This window comes from Pseudorca crassidens, chromosome 8 (genome assembly GCF_039906515.1).
Source record: "Pseudorca crassidens isolate mPseCra1 chromosome 8, mPseCra1.hap1, whole genome shotgun sequence".
Lineage (NCBI taxonomy): Eukaryota > Metazoa > Chordata > Mammalia > Artiodactyla > Delphinidae > Pseudorca > Pseudorca crassidens.
In genome coordinates this window covers 71,664,738-71,684,049 of record NC_090303.1, presented here as the reverse complement: position 1 = coordinate 71,684,049, position 19,312 = coordinate 71,664,738, and the positions used below count along the sequence as shown (strand labels likewise).

Below are 19,312 nucleotides of genomic sequence, written 5' to 3'. Positions count from 1 at the left end.
GAGAAGTTGGGAGAGCTTAATATGTGCCCTTAGAGCGTGTGGTTCCATCTCACTCAGTGAAGTGTGAAGGAGTCTGGCTACAGCTACCTACCAAGACAGGATGAGGAGAGAGCCATAGGGGAGCAGTTGGCACTTCTAATACTGACTAGGACAGGGTGTCTGATATTTTCTGTGAGCCGTATGACGCCGAAGAAGGCCAAGAGCTGTCTTGAAAGCTGAGAGGACCCTAACAAAGAAAGACTGGAGGCAAACTACTGGACGTAGGAACAAAGCCTAGAGGGAAGTGGGAGTTGTATGCAGACAGTAGGAGAGTGACTCACGTGTTTCAGGGAACTCTGTATACAGTACAAAAGTCTGCAAAGGGAGTCTCAAAAGAACCCACAAAAACACCCCTTGAGTGAGAACTGGCATGTGGTGCCTGACATAATAAAGACTACCACCAGCCAAGTTACAACAGCACCAGTCTCAGAAGTCTCTATCTTTTCTTTCAATTCTTCTTTCTCTAAGGCTGGAAGAACAATAGGAGGAGAAGTGAAAAACTGACCATGCCCCCACTCTTCACCATGTGTCCCCCAGCTGAAAGTCAGGCCTAAGCCAGGGGAGGGAAACAGCTTTGAATTGGATGAAAGTTTGAAAGTTTAATTTAGTTTAGGCTAGAATTTTTGTTACCTGAATTTGAGGCGATACCTATAGCTGGGAATGAATGCCAAGCTACAGGATCTGCCTGAGAAATAGCCAAGGGACAGTTGAGATTTAGCAGAGAGGATCCCTGCAAGCAGTAAATAGGTAGAAATAAAGCTGTTTTATAGTTGTACTTTAACAAGTTTGCTCTGTGCAATGAACTGGCTAAATAGGCACTTACAATAAGATCAACAACTCCTACTGAAGTAAGGTCAGCTATGTCAGCTATACAAGAAGGGTACTAACCTAGATTTCAAAGCCTATGAAGGCTTCCTGTGAAATGTAATTTTGCAACTTAATTGAAAGTTGAAAATGCAATTGAAGGAGCTCTGACTGTAGGAATTGGCCACTTATATCATAGGCAGTGAGCAACCAGCATTTCAGGGGTAAGAAATGTATCCCTTCAATGCATTATTTCACTTCCAAGAATTTCCAGATGTATAACAACTCTGAAAAGTGGCCCAGGTGAAAAAATGGTCAAAACTTTTTGACTGTGGCATACTCAGCAAGAAGTATAGGAACGTAAGAGGCCCATGTCACACTGCTTCTCAATACTCAAAGGTCCAGTTAACAAGAATAGATTAGGTCAACCACCTTCTTTGTCACCCTGACAGTGGTCCTACAGTAAAAAAGAGTAAATGCATCATAGACCACCTGCTTCTTCAACTCCTTCCTCCTAGTGTGGGAAATAGAATATGAGCAAGGAGTTACCACCCCCCTCCAAAAAAAAGAGAAGGCTGTAGAAGTGAACAGCAACCCACACCTCCCAAAAAAAACGGCTGTAGAAGTGAACAGCGACTGGATGTTGAAGGGCATTATAGCCCATATTTAAAGAATACAGACTATCTTCAGGGCAACAGGAGCTACTAAAAGATTTTAAGCATGAGAGCTGCTCTGGCTGCAATGAGAAAATTGAATTGGAGGTAATATCAGAGGCAGAATGACCAGGTAGGAGATTGTAGCAGTAATTTAGCTGAGAAATTAGGAGAACCTGATCTAAGGTACTAGGAGTTAGGGACATAAGTAACTAGACATGTAACTGGAAGTAGACTAGCCAGGACGTAAATGGCAAGCTGGATAGAGAGAAAGTAAGAGAATGCTTGGTGGCAAGTCGCCAAGGGGGCCCTGCTACACCTTACTAAGCCTGTGGCACGTAGTCAACAGAAATCATAAGGAGGAGGGCATACATAAATTTTAAAAATAGTAACTTCTTCCACGTGTAAACACAGCCATATGGTGCCTTGGAATCTGACACAACAGAATACTACCACCCTTCTTCTGTTGAGAGGGTTAAGAAGAGAAAAAAGGGAAGATCTCTGAAAGATAGAGAGAGGGGATTTTGATGGGAGTGTAGTTTAGAGAGAGGGGTTGTTTGGGATTATTATTTTCTCTGTAATTCTTTGTTAGTCCTTTAGATTACCTGTTAAAAGGTATATTAAGCTAAAACCAGTGGCTTGTTCCAGGAATCATGTCATGGCTAATTTTGCATTAAATTCTTTACTAGAATTTCTTGAATGCCATAAAATAGCTCTGGGAAAGGGAGCAGGCAGGGCTCCACACACTGTAGGTGTGGTATGGTTATGCTGCAAGAAGAGACCTCAGAGTAGAGGTCACAGTAGTCCATGGTGTTGATATCTGTCAGCAGTGACCTGTGATGCTCTGAAAGTATGGAATATGGGAGGAAAGAAGATGGTGAAAGGTATTGATAAAGGAAGTTTGTACTCTGATGCAAACACTAGCATCAGGATAAGTGCTATATAAGTTTTGACTCTAATACCGATAGCCACTTTATGATTACCTCTTTAGAGACTGCATGAATTAAGCAAAGATGGAGGGGGAGGCAGGGGGGGCTAGTTCAGCTGAGTGCTTTCACTGATGAAAAGCAGGCTCTGGTCCTGTCACCTCAGCTTCAAATGCTTCAGCTCATCTTAGGTTGAAGGGCCAAGGTTAGGCTGGAGATATTTAGGTTATTTCCTTAGTTTGTGGTGAGACTATAAAGAACATCTGAAGAGATGATTGCATATGTCAGTTGCTCAAGATGCCTGAGAGCACTAACAGGAGATTAATGTTGGTCCTGGGATATGAAAATGCTCTTTTACTTTTTAATCAAATAGTTGATAGGGTTTGATTTATTTTTTTGATTTTCAGGGGTGAAAAAAAAAGAAAGTCAAAAAATGTTTATGGCTCATTTTCAATGAATGGGAACAATGAACTTAAATATTTTTCTCCCTACTTTTAAATTAAATTTTAAAATTATAAATTTACACAAACATGGACAAGGTTTTTTTTTACTGTGCATTTTAAATTAGATAAAAGAGGGAATCAAAATCTTTTTATTCTGCAAAGGTGATTATAGGAGCTTAAGATTAAATTTAAAATTTTATTATTTGTGAAGAAGCAGTTCACCCTGAGGCTCCTATCTTCTTATGTCTTTGCCTAAAAGGGAACAAGTTCTGAAATTATTTTTAGGTACAATCTGCAAATCCTGATAAACACAATGACTAAGCAAAAACATGCATGAACAAGCAAATAACAACAACAAACACACATGAAATAAGATTTCAATACTCCAGAAGTAAATTATCTTACATGTCTTGGTCTATGACTTTTCTAATCATCACTTCTGTTAATAAAATATTTTACCATATAGTTACATTACAGCTATATTTCTTTGAATATGAATAGTTTTAAAGTCTCTGAACTCTGTCCTTCACACCATACATATTATTTTCTTTGGGACATCACATTATTTACTTCAAGAAAGAGTCATTTAAAATTTTTTTATGAGATACATTGAAATGATCTGTGATTCATGACTCATGATTCAAAATTCTAACATCCTCTGACTACATTGTGTAAAATCTTAAATCACCCAAATATAACATCATACGTTGCCAGTTGGTTGTGGATTGATATTTTCATTCCACCTCTCCAGTCTCTATCCACTGCCCTTTGCAATGCTTAAATTTGTTGTTGAAATTGTTTGTAGACACCAATGATAAAAAAATATATAGAATTTGGAAGAGATAGTGATCTAAATGCTAGGCATCTTTTATGATTGATCACATATTCCTATCTGTTTATAAACATTACTGTAGGCTTATTATATTCTCAATTGTTCACCAGGTAATATGTATGTGCATAAGAAATTAAAGGCATGACATTGATCCTTCAGTTGTTTAACATTTTATTTGTAAAACAGACTAATACACAAAGACAATTGTGTACAATGCCAGATATTATACCCATATATCAATATCTAGGTTGAAAATTGTGCCCTACAAGTGTAGGCACTGAAAAGAGAGAATGATCAATGAGGGCAAGGGAAATGAAAGGTGGCTCCATTGAGAAAGTGAGGCTTAAAATTGACTTTGAGGAATGAATAGAATTTACACAGGGAGAGTGACAATGGTTTTTAAAGCAAGGAATCAAAGAAGTGCAAGCCATGCTTGTAGACAGGTGAAGAAACATGTCTAACTGAATTTCGGGGAAACCAGTTGTAGGGACAGTAGGAAATAAGATGAGGTAAAATGAGGCCATATGGTCACATTGTTGCTGACTCTGAAAAACAGAACTCTATTATTTCTATCATTCAACTCAGTAGGCAGTATGTACCTATGTGGCAGGCAAAGGGAATATTTGAGAGGCAGCGTGGGATAAACAAATAGTTTGAAAGAATCAAAATGGTATATAGAACAGTTATTCTAGCATTACTCTGCAGAAAATAGGTGTTTATAAAGAAATAGTCATGTAGAGCAAGTTTTTAGAAGGAACAGAAACATTTTAGGGTCCCAAATAATGCACTGTACTAATCAGGATGATTTGTCATTTTTTAGACCATTTGCAGGTTCTCTAACAATTTATTCTCAGTTCTGAATCATCAATGTTGCTCTCAGACTGCTCTCAGTTGCTAATTTGTATGGTGAGTTATGCTTAGAAATATATGCTAGTTTTCTTCTAGGGAAGGCACCCTGGCCAACTATTTCTTTATCTGTGATTGTTCAGCTGCCATATCCTCTCATTCTCTAATTTATTTTCTCAAAAAAAAAAAAAAAATAGAGGAGCATTCTCTTTCTATCACTGAGCTAACTTCAAGTTTCACTTATGTTCAGGAATACTTCTTTTATAATAGTACAAAGCTTCTCAAAAGAAAATATAATGTAAAGAAATATATTTCCACAGTTGGTGAGTGTCAGGATGAGGGGAGAGTGGAAGGCGCTAGGGAATATATTTATGCTGCTAAAGCAGAAGTGTTTGAGATGCTCAAAAGAGGAAGTGACAATTCAATCCTTCTTCAATTATTCTATTTCTTTTTCTATAAATAAAACTAGGAATGCAATCAAAAATTATAAACGTAATATAGCTACACAATTGCCCATTTTTTAGATGAAAGCAGTTTAAAGTATCATGTCTGAAGAAATTTGCTGTGGCATTCTTCAACAGTGCAAATATATTCTGTATTAGTGATCAATATTTCTTGATATTATAGTGACCAACTGGGCATTTGTGGGTTAATAATAAGAAAATAATTTTTAAATGACAGTATAACATCTCCTGAGATACAGCCTTAGAGGTTAGCAGGTGATGAGTTAATTTGTTACAGGAAAGAATTGCTTTCCATTTTCACTCACCTGGGAAGATGGGTCAGAGTAATTGGACAAGTCTGAAGTCCCTGGGCTTTGCAAGGGGCATAGGTGAAGATATAACTTGTGAAAATTGGAGGCTAATTATCTTTCAGCTATGAAATAGTGACAAGATGTTTTCTTCTGCATCAAGCGAGATTTTGGGGACAGCTTAATGGAGTTGATAGTAAATAACACATTTTTAAGAGTTTATAAAATCCCCATATTATTCTAATTTGAGTTATAATCTCTGATTTGATTGGGAGATGTTCTTGTAAAGTAAAAAACTGGTAAATTGAAATGTCTGAAAACAATGCACTTGCTTTAAAAAGACTCTCCAGCTTTTAGTAATTTAGTAACCTCTGCATGAATAAACTACGTAAATTGGTGCCATTTTCATAGGCTAAGTCATAGATTACTCACTACATTGGATACTGCAAAAAGGAAATAATTTTTGCTACCATTCTTCAGGATAGTCTACAGGCAAGAAGCAAAAGATGAAGCATCATTTTCATTTAATGTCTGGCCAAAGGACCACCAAATGAGGCATTATTATAGATTTTTACGAAGCTGAGTAAGTGAACTTCATAGCATAGTATAATGTATAATGAGGAACCATAAAGTAGATTGGAAATTCTGTTTCAAATCATGTTGGTCATCTTAAATGTTCAGAGAACTAATGAAGCCTTTTAAGGATGAGAGTTCCATTTAGGATGACAGAAAGGGTAGAAAAAGTTTACACAAAAAATAATCCTAAAACTAATCTAAGTTTTACAATTACATTTCTTTTATAATGAGACAAATAGCTAAATTTACTTTGAGATAATTTGGCTTGGAAGTGACCAATTTGGGTGTAGTTATTATCTTTGTCCTATACCTGTCAAAGCAGTGATATATCATTTAAAAAAGCATAATCTGCTCTTGGAACCGCAAATGTCACCATGTCTGTTATTGATTGCTTCTCAAGTTGAAATTACCTTTTCTGCTAACTTCTCTGTGGTATTCGTTGAATTTTTCTGACATTCACATAATTCAAATATTATCCATAGAGGTAAATATTTTTAAAAATCATGTTCTTATTAGTATGAAACAAAATTTGAGATCTGAAATGATTAATTAGCCAGAGGGTCAGCAACTGAAAAAGTGGAAGCAGTGTTAGGTTTATTCTACCACATTTACATAATCAGATAGCAAGTATTAATAATGTTATTAAGGTCAGTCACATAAGTGAGACTCTACCATGAAGGTAAATGTAAGAATAATGAACTCAAAGATTCTCAGTCTTAAAGACTTAATTTGCATTATGTGAACAAGTCACATGGTTGTGCCACTTCTTCATCTGGTTTTCTAAAGTGTAAAATCTATATAAATGCTATTATCACTATTCTTCACCTATCTGATTGGATGTGATGTGATTAATTTAGGAAGAATTCAGCTTAATCATCAGTTCCCTGGACCCCGTGGGCTCCCAGTCCAAATCTGCCTCAGTCTCTTACCCCTAAGTAGGGGAAATCTAAAGATCTCTGGTTTTATAACTCAGCATTAAATCACAAATCTGCTGCAGGTTTTGTTCTTTCTTCTTTAGTTATAATAATAGATTCTCTATTTTATTCCTTGTAGGTCTGCTCAAAACTCTGGATTCTTGGACTTCTCTGGTGGCACAGTGGTTAAGAATCTGCCTGCCAATGCAGGGGACACGGGTTTGAGCCCTGCTCCAGGAAGATCCCACATGCCACAGAGCAACTAAGCCAGTGCGCCACAACTACTGAGCCTGTGCTCTAGAGCCCACGAGCCACAACTACTGAGCCCGTGAGCCACAACTACTGAAGCCTATGCACCTAGAGCCTGTGCTCTGCAACAAGAGAAGCCGCCGCAATGAGAAACCTGCACACCACAACAAAGAGTAGCTCCCGCTCACCGCAACTTTAGAAAGCCAGCGCCCAGCAACAGACAATGAAAACAAACAAAAAAACCCACAAAAAACCCTCTAGATTCTTAAACTACTCTGCATAATTCTAATTTTACACTATATATCCAATGTCACTTCATACAATACTGTCATAAATTATAATCATATTACCATAGCTATCCTTTTATACTGACTGCTATTGTATGACATTTTCACAATATCTTTGTCTCATTCAGTAAAGAGAACATAAAGTATATATGCAAAATCCACAACTTGCCTGTAAGCAACACAATAGCTAGTTAAAATACTGATGAAAAAGGTTAAAATATATTCATCCTATTAAATAATAGCTTACTATCATGAGTATAAAAAAAGACACTAATAATCTGAAAAAAGCCCAATTAAAAATAGACAAAGAATAATAAAAGTAATTGATAATAGAAAACTACAAAACCACTGAAGATATATTCAACTGTGAATGCTTAGTTGGTGAGGGTTTTTTTCTTTTCTTTTTTTTTTTGTTACTCCTTGTTTTTTTTAAACATCTTTATTGGAGTATAATTGCTTTACAATGGTGTGTTAGTTTCTGCTTTATAACAAAGTGAAGCAGTTATACATATACATATGTCCCCATATCTCTCCCCTCTTGCGTCTCCCTCCCTTCCACCCTCCCTATCCCACCCCTCTAGGTGGACACACAGCACCAAACTGATCTCCCTGTGCTATGAGGCTGCTTCCCACTAGCTATCTATTTTACGTTTGGTAGTGTATACATGTCCATGCCGCTCTCTCACTTTGTCACAGCTTACCCTTCTCCCTCCCCGTATCCTCAAGTCCATTCTCTAGTAGGGCTGTGTCTTTATTCCCGTCTTGCCCTAGGTTCTTCATGACCATTTTTTTTTTAAGATTCCATATATATATGCTAGCATATGGTATTTGTTTTTCTCTTTCTGACTTACTTCACTCTGTAGGACAGACTCTAGGTCCATCCACCTCACTACAAATAACTCAATTTCGTTTCTGTTGACTACTTTAAAAACTACCTAACTGGCTCTCATTTCCCCTTCCAAGCTCAGCACAGAAACTACAGCTATATTTAAATATGTAAATTGGATTGAGACTGTACTCTACTTAGAGATAACTCAGTGACTTCCTATTGTGCTTAGAATACATTCTAACACATTACTGTGACTAGAGTTAAGGTTGTAAAAAATTAATAAACAGAAACCGCAATTAAATAGAGTCAGGAAACCAGAAGGGGGAGCTCTTAGGCCCTGCAATGATAGCAGATCCAACAGGAAGAAGAAACATTCCTCTTCTTTCCTGGAAAGAACTCAACCAATGAAAAGCCATGGGCTCTATGTTTACTAGAGACCTCTCAACTTTCTTTACTTCTCTATAAAAGTGTTCTCCTTCCCTTGCCATGTGGGAGACTTGCACGTGACTCGCCATGGTTGGAGAACCTGAATTGCAAGTCTCTGCTGATCCCAAATAAACCTTTTTTTGCTAGAGAAATATCTGGCAGTCTATCTGTTTCAGCTCAACATTTTGGTGACTCACATGGGGACCAGAGAAGACCCCCAAAGGCTCTGGGTCTGGTGAGCAAACAAGTGCAGGACGCACAATTGAGTCCATTACTGCTCCCTGCTTTTCTCACTGACCCTGGAGTTTGAAGGTACATATTTCTTCTGGATCTGAGCTCACACCCTCTTTGCATTTGAAGCTCTCCAGACTTTATTTGGAATCTACTTTAAGGTTTTGTCTTTCCAGTTAAGGCCTTGTTCTGTATGTGAGTACTCATTTGGCACTTCAATCTGATTTTGAGTTGAGACTGTTTCAACTGGAGCTAGCTGAGGAGCTGTTGGCCCATTCCTTCAGGAACAGGGCTGCTTCACTGAAACTGTGCTGGTTCAACTGTCAGCCCATTCCTTTGGAACAGGAGCTGTTCTCTGGAAACTGGCTGGAAAAGCTTTTGGCCTGGTGCCTGTAGGACCAAGCTGTTTTTCTTAGACTTGGTTAGGATTAGCTTGCAAGCTGTTTGGATTGAGCTGTTTGAGCTGTAAGCTGTTTGAGCTGTTTGAAAATTATTCTTTTACTCTAGAGGAAAAACTGAGAAATGGGATCTAAGTTATCTAAATATTTTGAGGACAACACCCCTACAGGGACTTCGAGCAATTTTAATGTTTGAAAACCATGGTCCCTCTGCATGTGCATTCCTAACTAATGGATGACCTGACTAAAGGCAATTTAGACTATCAATGGACATTATGGGGAACTTTTGAAATCCCCAAAGTTAATTTTCTTAAAACTGAATTGGAATACAATAGCTCTGAGATTTCCATAACTGAATGGTACCCCTATTTCAATGGGTATTTTGAGGTTTCCAAGTGTTGTCAGAAGCCTGTAATTGCCTCTCTGCAAAATAAGATTAGCAAAAGCAGGATAGATCAAGATGGCAGAGTAAGAAAACATGGAGCTCACCTCCCTCCATGAACACATCAAAAATACATCTACACGTGGAACAATTATCACTGAAAACTGGCAGAAGGACTCCCATACAACCAAGGCTATAAGAAAGATACACACGTAATCAGGTAAGGAGAATAAAGCTATCAAATCAAGGCATACGCCCAAGAGAGGACTCAGAGGAAAAAGGGAGAATACACATGTGGACACCTGCCCTGGAGAGTGAGTGGTAAGAGCCACAGACTGGGCACCCCAGTCCTGGGGTCCTATATGGGGGAGACGAGACCCCTTGATTGGTTGGAGGACCACTGGGACTAACAAGAGGGCAGTGAGATGCCTGGACTCCATTTGCGAAGAATGTGCACAAGCTGGCTACCCCCAAGGCCGGACGGAGAGGGGTCTACTCTAGCAGCTGCCAGTTTCCCACTATCACCTTGGCATGTGTCCCAACCCAAACAGAGCAAAAGCTCTGGCCTCGCTCACTCCACGTCACAGCATGTCACTGGATCTGCGGTGGCCTCAACCTGGTCTAAGACTGGACCATGGAACACAGAAGAGACCCAGTCCCTGAGTGGAACCTGGCTGGGGAAGCCACAGCCATTGAACATCAGTGCTTGAACTTGTCAGAACCTGCCCTGTTAAAATTAAGCCTTCTGAGGATCCAGAGGCTAAACCCTTAATTGTTTTATATTCTCTAGACTAAAGCTGAACTGCAAGCACAATCAAAGATTTTCCCAAAATAACTAAAAACTCCTCACAGATTTGCTGATGAATTTAATATAATCATTCAAACTTATCAACCTGGATTCTCTAACTTATATGAGCTAGTTCATATGTTTTTCATGAAGGCCAGGCCCAGCATTGGATGAAAACCACTAACTGGGAAAATCTGAAAGGTCTCTAGAATTACAACAGGAGACCAGCTTGCTAATTTATTTGATCAGGCTCCAGCAATCCCTAAGTGACTTCATCAAAAACTTCCTAGGGCTTTTCCAAAGACTGTTAATTGGAACAAATTTCAGGCTTGTACAAAAATCTGATGAAACTGTTCATGACTATTACAATCAACTTTAGATTGTATTTTTAAAGAATATTCTGGTCTTCTTTCAGATGTTAATTCCACCTGGGTAATTTTAACTCTATGCTTATTAATGGACTGAAAATGAGACCTTTCCCTTCTAGTAAAAAGGCCCAGGATATAATATAAAACTATGTCCACTCCATATTTAGTTTATCTGGCAAACCAGCTCTCTCACACTGTAGATAAATCAGCCAAATATTACTGACAAAATTCTTAATCTTCAACTCCAGCAAATGAAGGTTCCTAAACGAAACCAAAACTCTCCTAGTTTCTGCTATTATTGCAAAGAGCCAGAACAATGCAAAACAGATTGTTCCAAATTTAAGTACTTAAGGTGGCTTCAGCCCTCTAACCAGCCTTTCCTCCCAATTTTCAATGATGAGGCTCTGAGGAACTACAGGGTCTCTTCTCAATCCTCCCTCTTAATTGGCTTGGAGAAACAGTTCTCCAGATTAGGGATGAATCTCTTCTAGTCCTAATTGACACCGAAGCCACATTGTTGGTACTTAACCCCACTCATATAAAAAAGCCCCTGCCTTAGAGTCCTAAAACAGTTTACCTAGCAGGGATCTCTAACGAATCACAAGAGTACCCTATCTCTGAACCTATTCCATTTTGTTTAGGCTCCTTGAAAGATACATACTGTTTTCTCCTTAGTTCCTCTGCCCCTATCCATTTATTAGGCCAAGACTTCTTAGAGAAGTATGATGCTGGAATTTCTTTCTCCCATAAGGGGGAAATAATTCTAGAATTTGACAGTAGTCATCAAAGTACAGGTATACTTTGGAGATATGGTGGGTTCAGTTCCAGACCACTGCGATGAAGTAAGTATAACCATAACGTGAGTCACATATTTTTTTGGTTTCCCAGTGTATATAAAAGCTGTATTTACACTATACTATAGTCTATTATTGCATTATATCTTAGAAAAACAATGTACATACCTTAATTAAAAAATACTTTATTGCTAAAAAATGCTAACCGTCATCTGACAACGCAGAGTTGCCACAAATTTTCAACTTGTAGAAAAACACAGTTTCAGGCCAAAGCCACCTAAAGCACTTAAATTTGCAACAATCTCTTTTGCATTGTTGAAGCACAATAAAGCAAAGTGCAACAAAATGAGGTATGCCTGCAACCAACCAGGTGAATTAAAAGCCCTTTGATGTCTTTTATTTGTTCCATCTCTGACAGCATTAAAGCAGATTCTGGAAATACTGATCATTTGTCCCTATTAAATCAGCTACCACTTTCCTTATGGGCAAAATCTCCAACTGATGTTAACCACATCACAATTCACAGGGTACCTCCCATCAAAATTCAGAAAGACTCCCCACAAAACTTCTTCCCAGAATTAATCAATACTCTATAAGTAAAGAAGCTCCTCAAGGCATAAAGCCCATAATAGAATAAGACTCAAGGCCTCATTACCCCTTGTACTAGCCTTGTAACACTCCCATTTTACTGGTGAGAAAACCGAAGGGCCAAGGGTGGAGGTTTGTCCAGGATCTCTGAGCAATAAACAGCATTGTCAGGCTTCCCTGGTGGCACAGTGGTTGAGAGTCCGCCTGCTGATGCAGGGGACACGGGTTCATGCCCTGGTCCGGGAAGATCCCACATACCACAGAGCGGCTTGGGCCCATGAGCCATTGCCACTGAGCCTGCGCGTCCAGAGCCTGTGCTCCGCAACAGGAGAGCCCACAACAGTGAGAGGCCCGCGTACCGCAAAAATAAAAAAAATAAACAACACTGTTATCCCTGGACACTCTGTTATTTCTAACCCTCGTGTATTACTAACATCCATTCCCACCAGAAGTAAATTCTTTACTGTAATTATTTATGCAATGCATTCTTTAGTATTCCAGTTGATGAAGCTAACGGATACCTTTTTGCCTTCACTTGAGAAGAAAAATAATTCACCTGGACAGTATAGCCTCAGGGGTATACTGAAAGTCTTTCTTATTTCTCATAAACCCTGAAGGCTGATCAGGATGATATAAAGTTTCCTAGACGTTCTACTTTGTTGCATATATGTGGATGATTTGCTTCTTTGCTCTCCTCCAGCATCCTGACAGGAAGAGAGCATCCACTTGCTAAAGCTTTTACTCTTAAAAGGGCATAAGGTCATCAGAGAAAAACTGCAATCTCCCCATTATTTAGGGCATCTAATATCAGAACAAGGGCTACACCTAGATCCAGATAGACATCGTGGTGTCCTAACTTTCTCCAAACCCCAAACTAAGCACCAATTGTGAGGTTTTCTCAGGCTCGTTGATTATTGCTGAAATTGGATTCCAAATTTATCTCTTACAGCCAAAGCTCTGTATGTTTTATTCAAGAATAATATCCCCAACCCAACTTTACGGGAAGAACCAGACGACAGCCTTTGAGACCTTAAAGGAGAGTTTGATGAACCCACCTGCCCTTGGGCATCCCAATTATCAGATTCCTTTTTTTCCTTTTTTGTATATGAAAAGGAAGAGAATGCCCCTGGGGTTGTCACCCCAATATACGGGGACTATCACTGAGTATTATAGCCAGCAACTGGACCCTGAGGCGTGGGGATACCGCTGTAGCTTTAGACCCATTATGGCCACTGCCCTTTTGGTTAAGACCACTGAGAAAATCATTGTGGGATCCCCCTTTAACCATTTTTGTACCTCATGCAGTAAAAGCTCTCCTAAATTCTCATCATGCTCAACATTTTTCAGTTGCCTCACCTCCTAATGAAGTCCTTTTGTTAACTGCTCTTCACATAACTCTCTTACATAATAACCTTAACCCTGCTATTCTTCTCCCCTCCATCTTTAATGCTGACAGACAACCTCCTGACTACTCATGATGATTTGCAGGAAATTCCTTTTGGCAACGCTGACTTCCCACGGTTCACAGACAGTTCTTATTTAAAAGGTGACAATGGCAAATATTGTGCTAGGTATGCTTTTGCAAGCTCTTTTGATGTTGTTGAGGCAGCATCTTTACTTACGGGTAAAGGCTGAATTATACACTATTACAGAGACTTGTACTTTAGCCAAGGACACAACTGCCTGTATTTATACTGATAGTAGATATGCTTTCAGAGTAGCTCATGATTTTGGAACGTTGTAGAAGCAACGTGGTTTCCTTACTTCCATCAGAAATAAAATTTTAAATGGCCCCTATATTCAGGAATTATTGGATGCAATACTTTTACCTGCCTCTCTAGCTATTATTAAGATTCTGGGGCATTCTAAACTTGATTCTATGGAAGTTATGGAAAATCATCTTACTGATATTTCTGCAAGGAATGCTGCCCTTAAAGGGACCAAGAGCAGCCAAACCTCTGTCATGGTTCAAAGGGTATTTCTGCAAATGATAATTTAGAAACATTAACTAGAGACACCCAACAATTGGCCTCAGAAAAGAGAAAACAGGACTAGAAATTCAACAATTCTTGGTTTGATAAGAAGATAAGGCTTAGGTTTGGACCAAATAACAGCCAAGTCCCACCGAAGACTAAAATTCTCACTCCTCACCACTGTACATGCGTTAAACCACTGATCTACTGACAAAATGATAGTCTTCATGAATCAATATTTGGCAGGGGAACATTAATAAGACCACAAAAAATGCCTACCTCATTTGTCTGATGTGTCTGAAGTACAACCCAGGGAAACCTGTTCACACTACTCTCAGACTTTTTAAACTGCCTAATGGACAATTTGACATCTGGCAAATGGATTCAATATAATTTCCTCTGTCTCATGGATATCAATATGTTTTAGTTATGGTCTGCATGTTTTCACACTGGACTGAAGCTTTCCCTTCAGGTTACTGACTCTTCTGTGGCTAATGTCCTTTTGGAAAAAATGATTCCTTCCTAGGGAACTCCTCTCAAACTTCATAGAGATCAAGGAACCCACTTTACTGGCTAGATAGTTCAACAAGTCTACACTGTTTGGCTCGTTTTACAACACTTTTACTGTGCTTACCACCCTCAATCCTCTGGTTTAGTCAAACGCACTAACAGCATTATTAAGACTCAGTTGGAAAAATCTGTAGAGGCCCTCCAAATACACTGGCCAAAAGCATTGCTGTTGGTCCTTCTAAATCTCAGATCCGCCCTTTTGGAACCCATGAATTCTCACCTTTCGAGATAGCCACAGGATGCCCAATGCACTTGGCTTCTACTTCTTTGACCCACAACTGACGGATAAAAGGAGAGATACTACAATATTGCAAAGGCCTTACTGCTTCTATTAAAAGTAACCATGCTTTTGTAAAGCAATCTTTTCATAGTGCACTCTCTGGAGACAAAGACCTTAAGCATCACACCTTGCAACCTAGAAATTTCATCTATCAGAAAAGACCCTCCAGAGGAACTTTCTTCAAACTCCCTGGAGAGGACCCTATCAGGTACTGCAAACCAACCCTAGTGCCACCAAACTCCAAAAAATAGACTTTTGGATTCATGCGACATACCTAAAGAAAGCACGGAACTCTGACCAGACCTGCACATCATTTGGTGACCTGAAAGTAAAGACTTCCCAGAATTGAACTAATGACATCTGATAAGACAGCTTTCCCAAGATATCTGGACCAGGTCTGCTGGAAGTTTGTCACCAAATCTTTGATGAAGACAACACTTCAGATGATCTCCAGTGTCTATGATCTTGATAACATATGGACTTTAGAAAAAAAGTGCCTGAGAGTTCTCCCTCGTACTCCTCTTTGTTACTCAAATGTGACCTCAGTAGGTTTCCAATCTGTGTACTCTCTTTCTGATGTGAGATGCTACACCCAGGAAAGGTCCTTCCTGGCATTAAGGGACAAAAAGCCACTGAAACTAGAAAACCTCACTCTTGATCGGCTATGCTTTCAGAGAAAGATCTTGGTCAAAAGGGGAAAATGTAAGAAATTAATAAACAGAAACTTCAATTAAATAAATTCAGGAGACAAGAAAGGGGAGATCTCACGCTCTGTGATTATAGCACAGCCCAACAGAAAAAAGAAAAACTCCTCTTCTTTCCAAGCAAGGACTCAGCCAATGAAAAACCATGAACTCTTTGTTTACTGTATCCCTCCAACTTCCTTTTGCCCTCTATTCATAGGGCCTGGAATGGCAATGAAAAGTGAATTAAGTTGGATTGTAAGGAAAAATACGGGATAGTGAGGACTGGAAAGTTGGGAGATATATGCAGAATCAAAAGAGGGCTGCTGCTATTTCCAACTGAGTGTTCTCATGTGGGACTGCTGTCCCATGGTTGACAGATCTTTTGACTTTTTTCCAAGGGAAGTCAGAGATCATAATTTTATAAGAAATATCTGAATTTGTAAATACTGGCATTTGATTAAACTGTTTAAAAAGCTGTAGCGGTACAAAAGAATCATCTACACCCCAGATCCAGATGTTAACTGTGGTGTGAGACTTTTAAAAATCTGAAATTGGGGGGAAAGGCTCTGATGAAATGGTACACAAGACCAATAAGTTTTGATGAGGGTACCAGAAAGAAAGAAATTTGGATTATTTAGTTTTGTTCAAAGAGAGCAGATCCAAGGTCTTGAGCTTTATACCAAATAATTCTGTTTGGTTTTTCTAAAGTAATAAAAATCACACATCCTTAGTACATACATAGGCCAGACACTGTTCTAAAAATGTTACACATATTTACTTAATATTTAAAACTGCCTCAAGAAATGGATACAATTTTTAATCTCTTTTTATTGATGAAGGAACTGAAAACCAGATAAGCTATGGATGTGCCCAAGATCCCACTTCTAGAAAGGGATGGAAATGGACTGCAGGGGAGTGTGCTATGAGGCAAAAGAGCACTACAGGAAAGAGGGTATGAGACTGATTAGGCACCGTGTAGTTTTGCCTAGGATCTGACTCACACAGCATTCACTGATGATTACCAGTCCCAGTAGCCCATTTCTCGGAATTTCAAAGCATCACATAATGGGCCTGTCCTAGCTTTAATAGTAAATAGGCCAGCTTGTATGCTGTCTAGTTCTGCAAATGCTTATATATATTGTCATCTTTCTTCCTTCATCTTCAGGCTGTCCACACCAGCCCAACTGTTCCATCACCCGCCCCCACTTCTGTCTGAGGGTGTTACTCCATCCTCAAGGAGTGTAGCCAGCAACACTGAAGCAGAAGAATGCGATGACATAATGGTGATTGTTTTTTCTTAAATCAAATTTACACAGAAAATGCAATGCCAGCAAGAACTCTTTCAGGTCACAGCTGTTTCACAGTGAGTCATCCATCACTCTGAGGACTATCCCACATGGACCAAAGTAATGAAATCCCACGCACCAAGGGATAAATAAAGTTACACTAACTCAGGAATGCCTCCCATCAAATATTCACATGAAACTCTTACACAGGTTAGGGGAAGAGTATGCAGCATTGCTGCATCAAAGATTATGAGTTTCTTTTTAAGGAACTCTGAGAATATGAGAATTTTGTAAATGAATGATTTACCTCTGCATAGAGAGTACTGCATTCTACAAGAGCTTTGGAAAATTATATACTTTCCTTTGCCAGAAAGATAAAAGATTCAATAAATTAAATTGCTTTTAATAGGACCCAGCAACACACCCTTAATAGGCCCAGTAGGAGAAATAGACAGCTGTCAAACAGTAAAATTCAAGTTTGGTCCAAAACTTCTGACATTCCTGGAATGTATCAACAAATTACCTGTCATGGAGCCTGAAATATCTATTCTATTGGGATAAGGCATCATGCCCATGAAATAGTAATAAATGGTCATTAAATATATTAACACAGATTGACTTATTCTCTTGCAAAAAGGAAATCTTTGGCTGGGGCATCAAATGGAGATCTTGGGTAGCCCTAGGCATTGGACATACTGCCAAAAGGAGAAAGGATATCACCAAGAGAAAAAGAAGATGCCAAATAAAACTTCTCCATTCTGATACATTTGCCCAGGGCTGGTCAGGCTGCCCTGCTATTTTCTTGGAAAAATAAAATAAGACAAGCAAAGAAAGAGAAAAGAAAAAGAAAAAGTAATGACCAAAAAAACAAACAAAAAACACTACCATTAACCAACCAAACAAAATAAAACAAAACTCAAAACACGAATGGCCAGTATGTATTTTAACTCTTGACCTGTAATGCACATGTTACCAATTTGTCTTGCAAGGTACCTGTGTAGATCAGTTTTGTCCCTGACTTTGAAACTAAGAAACTTACTGGAAAGCTTTCACAAGACAAGCACTTATTTCTCTATCACCTCCCTGTATTTTCTCTATCAAAAAGTACTGATTCAAGCTCTTCTTAAAACCATCCCAAAAGAAAGATCCCTTATCTTCTCTGGCACCCTTACATTGTTAGATGATTATCTTAAAAAAGTAGTCCTAATTCCAAAGCTTCTCCATGTTAATTCTGAAGCCACAGAGTAAATAAATGAAGAGGGTGAACTAATACTCTTGGCCTCACTAGACAGAAAGATGCCTTACAACAGCAGCAACCTATGGACGTTCCTATTCATCTGGCATAAAGTTTATGTTTAATAACCTAGAGCAATGCTGCACAGTAGAAATATAATGTGAGCCACATTTGTAATCTAGAATTTTCTAAGGGCCACATTAAAAAAATAAAGCATATTTATTCTTAATATTTCAAATTTTATTTTACATAAAATATTTTATAACTAAAGAAAATATTTTAATTTTTATTTATTCTATCTAAACCAACTTATTATCATTTCAACAGTCAACATAAAAATTTATCAAGTTGATATTTCACCTTTTTTCATACTAAATCTTCAAATTCATTGTTTATTTTACAAAAAGCTCATCTCGACTGTACACTAAATTTTCAATGGTTCAAGTGAACTGCAGTCCTATGAAAGCAGTAAAGTTGTGTTTAATGGAAAAATATTTTTAAATAATTCATTTTAAAAATTTAATTATAATTAAATGAAATTGAAAATTCAGTTTCTTGGCTGCATGAAGCACATCACAAGTATTGAATAGCCATTTGTTGGCTACCATAATGGGTAGTATAGACCTAAAGGATTGTCATGTTGAAGTATTCACATGAGGTAAACACATTAGCACTTCCCATTAGCCTTACTAAAGAAAAACATTGAAGGAAGAACTCTAAACCAAATCCAAACCGTAACCAAAATGAAGCACTTCTGTGGGAGAAAATATCTGTCAGAACAAAGATCCTTCTGTATGACCCATCTTGCATAAAATGCAAATTACACTAGCTTTTGATTTAGATAATATGTGAATGTGAGTTCCTCCACATATGGTCTGGAGAGTCAACATCGGCAATACAAAAGATTTGCTCTTGAAAATCAGACTAGACCTTCATATTCTCTCTCTGACACTCTGGGTTTGAATCAAAGGAAATTTATCTGTAAATGATAATAAAAACATCAATATGTTTGATATTAAAATAAAGGGGTGGAAAAAGTTACAGTGTCATTTATAATGCCCAAATATTTAGCTTAATCATGTAATAATTTACTTAGATTTTCAAAGATTGAAGATAGCCATGTATATATATCACTGCTTCAGTGACAATAATATTGGTTC

The 19,312-nt window shown here is 38.3% G+C and overlaps 1 long non-coding RNA gene across 1 annotated transcript in view; it reads right to left on the bottom strand.

Annotated features, from left to right (window-relative positions):
* Positions 1 to 19,312, bottom strand: part of LOC137229211 (uncharacterized) — a 640,020-nt gene that overhangs the window by 211,839 nt on the left and 408,869 nt on the right. The window lies entirely within an intron of this gene.